This window comes from Grammomys surdaster, unplaced genomic scaffold (assembly GCF_004785775.1).
Source record: "Grammomys surdaster isolate TR1022 unplaced genomic scaffold, NIH_TR_1.0 363, whole genome shotgun sequence".
Taxonomy (NCBI): Eukaryota; Metazoa; Chordata; class Mammalia; order Rodentia; family Muridae; genus Grammomys; species Grammomys surdaster.
Genome location: NW_021604782.1, coordinates 4,038,061 through 4,044,139, shown reverse-complemented (window position 1 = coordinate 4,044,139; position 6,079 = coordinate 4,038,061). Strand labels below are relative to the sequence as shown.

Sequence of the window (6,079 nt, the reverse complement as noted above, 5' to 3'; positions counted from 1 at the left end):
TCAGACATCAACATGTCCTTGGGTGGCAGCCCAGACCAGAGATGACTGATTGGCCTTTGGTGGCAATATACCCCCAATGCTATAGGGCCACAGACCCAGACATGGACCCCAGTGGGAGCCCAGGCCAGGACTCCACCATGGTCCCAGGTGGCATCACAGGCTCCCCACATCAGGCCGCTCCTCACTACCCTCAAGTCTCCAGTTCTGCCTCTCTTCATGCGCACTATTCTTCTGCTTCTCTTTCTCTGCCATTTCTCTACCACTTCCTTGCTCCTCTTAGTAGCGCCTGTGGTCTCTGAGTGCCTGGTGTCATCTCACGAGTGGTTTCAGGAGTGCAATGCCCCGCTTGTGAATTATGGCACTTGGCCAGGATCATCTCAGGCATGGTCTGCCCCACCCCTGCCCAAGCCTGTGCAGTGCTCAACTGATGGTTATCTCAGGCTAGCTCCCTGTCTGGGCTCCATGGCACCAAACTGATGGTCATCTTAGGCTCACTCGTTGCCCAGGTCCACCCACTGGGGCCCCGTGCAAGGGTCATCTGAATCTGGCTCACTCACACCAGGGCCCACAGTCTCAGTGCATGGTTGTTCTAGTCTCTGGCTCCCTGGGAGCACTTTGGGCCTGTGCAGCACTGGACTGGTCATCATCTCAGAAGAGCTTCCTGTCTAGGCCTGCCTGGAGCTGGTCTGATGCTCATCTCCGGCTTGGTTTTTCAGGGAGTATTGAGATACAGATGTCCACAGGTCAGAATGCTGAGTGGTGACATAGCCTCTCTGCCACCTACCGACACACGTGTGGCATAGCAGCTACACCTGCAACCCTTTTAGGGGCAGAGAAAACTGCTCTGAATTTAAATGAGACCATGTAGAGGGACACCCACTACAGTGTCTGCTTTTAGTCTGAATCTTCAAATCAGCCCTACTGAAATGGTTTGAAAATCCTTCAATGTCAGAAGCCATTGAAATGGTAATCCAGCTTCTAATAGTCACAGTTTCTTCTGTAGACACAAGGAATTGTTTCTTTGAGCAAAGCCTTCTGGGGAATGAGGAAAAGCAAGGGAGTTCATCTTCCTTTTTTGTTTTTATAAGTAAGGAATAAACAGGGAGACTCTGGAGGATGAATTAACTTCATAACCCCATATCCTAAATTTGTTATTCTGACCTACAGAGGAAAGAGTCTTAACTTTTAGAGTGTACAGATGCAGACACACGCATATGCATGCCTACGTGCACACTCCACACATTTACATAAACACAGTGTACACTTGTATATTGCCACACACACACAAAGATGTGTGATGTGGATGTATTATTAATTATATACTGAGAAATAAGAATCCTAACACAACTATCAAAAAAAATTCCAAGAGACACAAAATCAGCGTTTTCCCAAGTTGCCTGATAAGAATCTCCTGGGGAGATTCATCCTCTGTCAACGGAGGCAAGGAAACAGCACTTCCTTGTGCACTCTAGGTTACTCTTAGGATCAAGCAAAACTCAAATAAGTATTTAAACCTAACTTGCAAATGTAAAGACATTCCACCTCCCAGTAAGGCTACTAATTCTGGACCCAAAAGGTAATCTAGCTACAATTTGGCCAATACAACTAACAATAACTAGACAATTTCCTTCTGTGAATATATATGCTACTATAGTTAAAGTTCATTATTTTTCTTAGCTTTCTGAGAAAGTATCTCATTCTGTAGCCCTAGCTTTCTGGAACTCGGTATGTAGTCCAAGTTGGCTTCAAACTCATACCAATCTTCTACCTCACCCTCCCTAGTTCTGGGATTACAGATGTGAGCCACGATGCCCAACTCTACTATAGCTAATTTTTCAAACTCGCAGGTTATTGCCTCCTCTAGAATGTGTCTGTCTCCCTGGTGGCAATATTTGAATGACATTAGGAAAATCCCACTTTGAGTAGGAAAGAGGAACAGATGCAGCGTGTCACTTTGGCCAGGTGACTTAAATCAGGCCCTGTATGACCTGAGTAGCCTGGAGCCATTCTCTTACCGTAACCTCCTGTTACTGAGAATTACCAGGGGGCAGAGAGAGAGCTGCAAGATCAGTGGAGGAAGTTACAGATGAAGACAATCCTGGAGAACAGTGCTCAGGAGACCAGGGAACCCTTTCATAACGCCCGTGTCCCTTTGCACACGTCACTCCAAGTCTTAACAACTCTTCTGGGCAAGTTGTCACTTGACAGACAAGGAAACTAAGGCTTGACCTAGTAAGCGAATGATCAGGGACACTTGGGGTTTCTACATCGATTTACTCTTTGACAACTCCATATATGTGTAAGATACATCCTGGTCATACTCGTCTCTACATCCTCTCTTTTGTAAACATTTATGTAGTCATTCATTTGTTACTATGTATAGGAATGCTCGTGACACAGTGCACGTGTGAAGGTCAGAGAACAGTGTGTGGGGGTCGGTTCTCTCCTCCCATCATGTAGGTTCTGGGAATAACACTCAGGTTGAGGCTTGGCCTCTAGGGCCCTTATTCACTGAGCTATTTCACCCGTCCCCTCTATACCCTAACCCTCTTCCCACTCCTACCAATCCCACCTCCTCCCAAGTCTCCATCAGATGTTCATATCTTCTTGCGTTGGTTTTGCTTTTGCTCTGTGACTCACTGCGTTTAACCAGGGTAGATGTCCTGGGCACCAGTGTGAAGCTGTGCACTGCAGGGTGAGAACTCACCAGTGACGACATCACTGAAGACAATGCTGCCTTCACTCCATGCAGCTCCCCAATGCACTTGGTTCCCCTTGTGTAGAATGGGGCCCTGTGAGTCCCTTCCCCATCTCTGACTCGGTGTTTACCAGTTCTGTCTTGCGCAGACCCTTTGCAGGCTACGGCAGCTGCTGTGGATGCACTAGTAGCAGCCGTGATGTGCCCCGAAGGCAGTATTTTATAGCCCATTCCACATTGTTGGGTCCAAGCATTCTTTCTGCCCTCTATTCCTTGAAGCTTGGATGGACACTACAGGTGGATACTTGGCTTTTGTGATTCTACGTGTCAGGCTCTTTCCAATCTGCAGCCACTCGAAGGACAGAATTTCTGGGATGGGACAAACTGGAACGGAGTGAGGAGGGCAACTATGATGGATTAAATGACATAAAATGTAAGTCAAAGAGAGGATGAGGGCTTGAGGAGACCGCCAGAGAGAGGCTATAGAGAGTTCATGAGGGAACATGATAATGACAGCCCCTCTAAGCCTCAAACATGCTGTTAAGGGAAAGGCATGTCAGCGCGGGCCCAAGACTGAAAAGAAAGACTATGTACCTAACCAGGAGCCAGCCCCATGGGCTGCAAAGGGCAGCAACTTGCAGGGTTGACAAGTATCAGCTTGACATGCAAGCTCCTGTGGATCTGAAAACAAATCAAGGTGGATCCCTAGACTGTGAGGCTAGAAGAACGGGCTGCCGCCTCCTCCACATTCCAGTCCCCTGGTCTAGCTACCATTCTAACTAGATTCTCCATATCCCCCTTGGTCCTCTGGCTGATCTTCCTGCCTCTAGCATATCACATTGTCTACAAAGTACCATTTGAGACACAGCAGCAGAGGACTTAGCCGGAATCCTCTGGTGTAAGACCCACAGTTTTCTTCGCTAGTGATACAGGAAGCACTGTAGCAAGTAGTTCCAGGGCTAGAGTCAAGCAGCTGGGTTCAAAACCCAGGGTCCCTACCCCATTAGCTGTGTGTCCTTCGAAAGGTTACTTGTTTGTCCCCTCTGAGCCTCTTCTTTATGGGGTTATAATAGCACTGTGTCACAACCTATAACCAAGCATCTTGGACATTCTTACAAGTAGAATGTAACTATAACTGACAACTGTTGTCAATGGCATATAAAAAGCCAGCACATGGGGACTTAGTTGGGGACTACATCAGCATAGGATGGACTCTGGCCTCCCAGCCACTGGAGGTATGAAAAAGCACTGTCAGTGCTGAGGGATCTGAGTTCAGAACAATCTCCCAGGTGATGCACACCAGGTAATTCTGAAGAGAGCTTATGACCTCATCAAGGGGCTAGGACACATCTAGGGGCTATGGCATGCAACAGCTAGGTAGCACCTAGGGCTTGGTGGCATCTAGGGGCTAGGTGGCATCTGGTGCTAAGTGACATCTAGTGGCTAAGTGACATCTAGTGGCTACGTGACATCTAGGGGTTTGGTGGCATTTAGGAGCTAGATGGCACCTGGTGGCTAGATGATATCTAGGGGATAAGTAGCATCTAGGAACTAGGTGGAATTTGGGGTTGTATGTCAGCTAATTGCTTATCTGTAATAAAGGGAGGGAAGTTCTTCTTCCCAGCATTGGAAACTTGGATTCATTCTGTGTGTCTCTAGGTGAGAGGACTTCCCACAGAGAAAAGCTGTGAACTGATCTAAGTGGCAAGTGACAAAGGAAGAATGGCCCAGAGAAGGACAGACTGGGGAACAGAGTTGCCCTTGAGGTCTAACTAATGTCTAGTCTCCCTGCTCCTGAGAAACCTCTGTAATCATCAATTTCTTCTCTACTTATAAGAAAGGCCAAGAACATAATAAAATTATGTTTCCCTGCACAAAATAAGCTATGAATGCAGTTGGGAACAGTCACAGGTAAGAACCAAGCTGTGTCCAAAAAAATATGTCATTTGTCTTCAACAAACAGGAGGTTTCTAAACCCATTTTACAGATGAAATGGCTGGGGATCTCCAAGGTCTAGTCTTATGCACAGCAAATATTACTGGTTTAAGACCATGTGATTCCTAACCTGTGCTTTTATCATTAATGTCATTTTCTCCAAGAGCAGAGGTCACCAAGCCCACTCTAACAGCCAGTGTTCATGGCTCCTTGTGACCTAATCCACGTACCCAAATCCAGGCCCTGTCCCAGCTATAGGAACGGCAAAAGTGAGCTGGGCAAAGGACACCACCCCAGAATCAACAGTCTATAGGGATGACTGACTGTAGCAACAACTCAATGACCTCAGTGATGCGATCCTCTCTGGTGTCCCAGCCCCGTGTAGGTCTGCAAAGTTCTTCACACTGGTGTCAAGAATCTGGATTCCTCTACCGTGGTACCACCATACTACAGACCCGGTTGCTCAGACACACATGGAAGAACAACTGGAAATACCGCAGAAGGGTTGGAATAGCCAGACCTGGGTACAGCAGACATCCTTCCAAACCATAGCATGGTGCCACAGGCCTGTAATTCCAGCATTCAGGAGGTGGAAGCAGGAGGATTTCTGTGAGTTTGAAGGCAGCCTAAGCTATAAAGTGAATTCAAAGTGAGGCTAAGATACATCACGAAAGCAGTGTCTCCAGAAAGTGAGACAGACAGTCAGACAGACAGACAGACAGACAGACAGCATGCGCATGTGAGTGGGTGGGTCTAAGTACTCAGCTCAGCTCTGATAGCAGAGGGACCTGAGAACAAAGGAACCATGCTCATGAAGTGGTAAGTAGCCTGCCATGAGACTTTACTCTGGATAGCCATCCACTAATTCCACTGTTGGGCAATGACAGGCCCAACACCCACCAGGGACAAGGAGTGCTGGGCAAAGTGTCACTGATGTCCAACCTCCTCCAAAGGACTTTGTCCCTCCCCACACTTTGGCCCTGGCAGCTGCTGTGACTAATTCCAGGAACTTCCTTGTTGTCAGGTTTCAGCACTCTGACTTCCTCCTGCCGGAGCAGCTCTGGCTGAAGACAGACATTAATCTTCAAGGAGAAGGGCAGCCTCGTGAGAAGGATGCTGACTGATTCACTGCCAGGACTAATAGCAACAGCCAAGTTGCCCAGTATTTGACAAAAGGCTCCAGCCTCTCGCCCAGTAAATTATTGAACGCCTCTATTCCCTCCTCTTCTGGATCCCAGCTCCTGAGTCTGACAAGCATCACACAGCCCAGTGTCCCAGACCTACAGATAGGATTCAGAGGGAACACTTCCAAGATGCTTATCCTACTCCCACTACCCTCACCCCAGTAGGAGGATAACACTGGTTCTAAAACAGAACCCCTAAACCTATTGTTTTGTTTTGTTTTGTTTTGTTTTGTTTTGTTTTGTTTTGTTTTGTTTTGTTTTG

The 6,079-nt window shown here is 47.4% G+C and overlaps 1 pseudogene; it reads right to left on the bottom strand.

Annotated features, from left to right (window-relative positions):
- Positions 1-718: 718 nt before the first annotated feature.
- Positions 719-834, bottom strand: LOC114631661 (annotated as a pseudogene).
- Between the last annotated feature and the right edge of the window lie 5,245 nt (positions 835-6,079).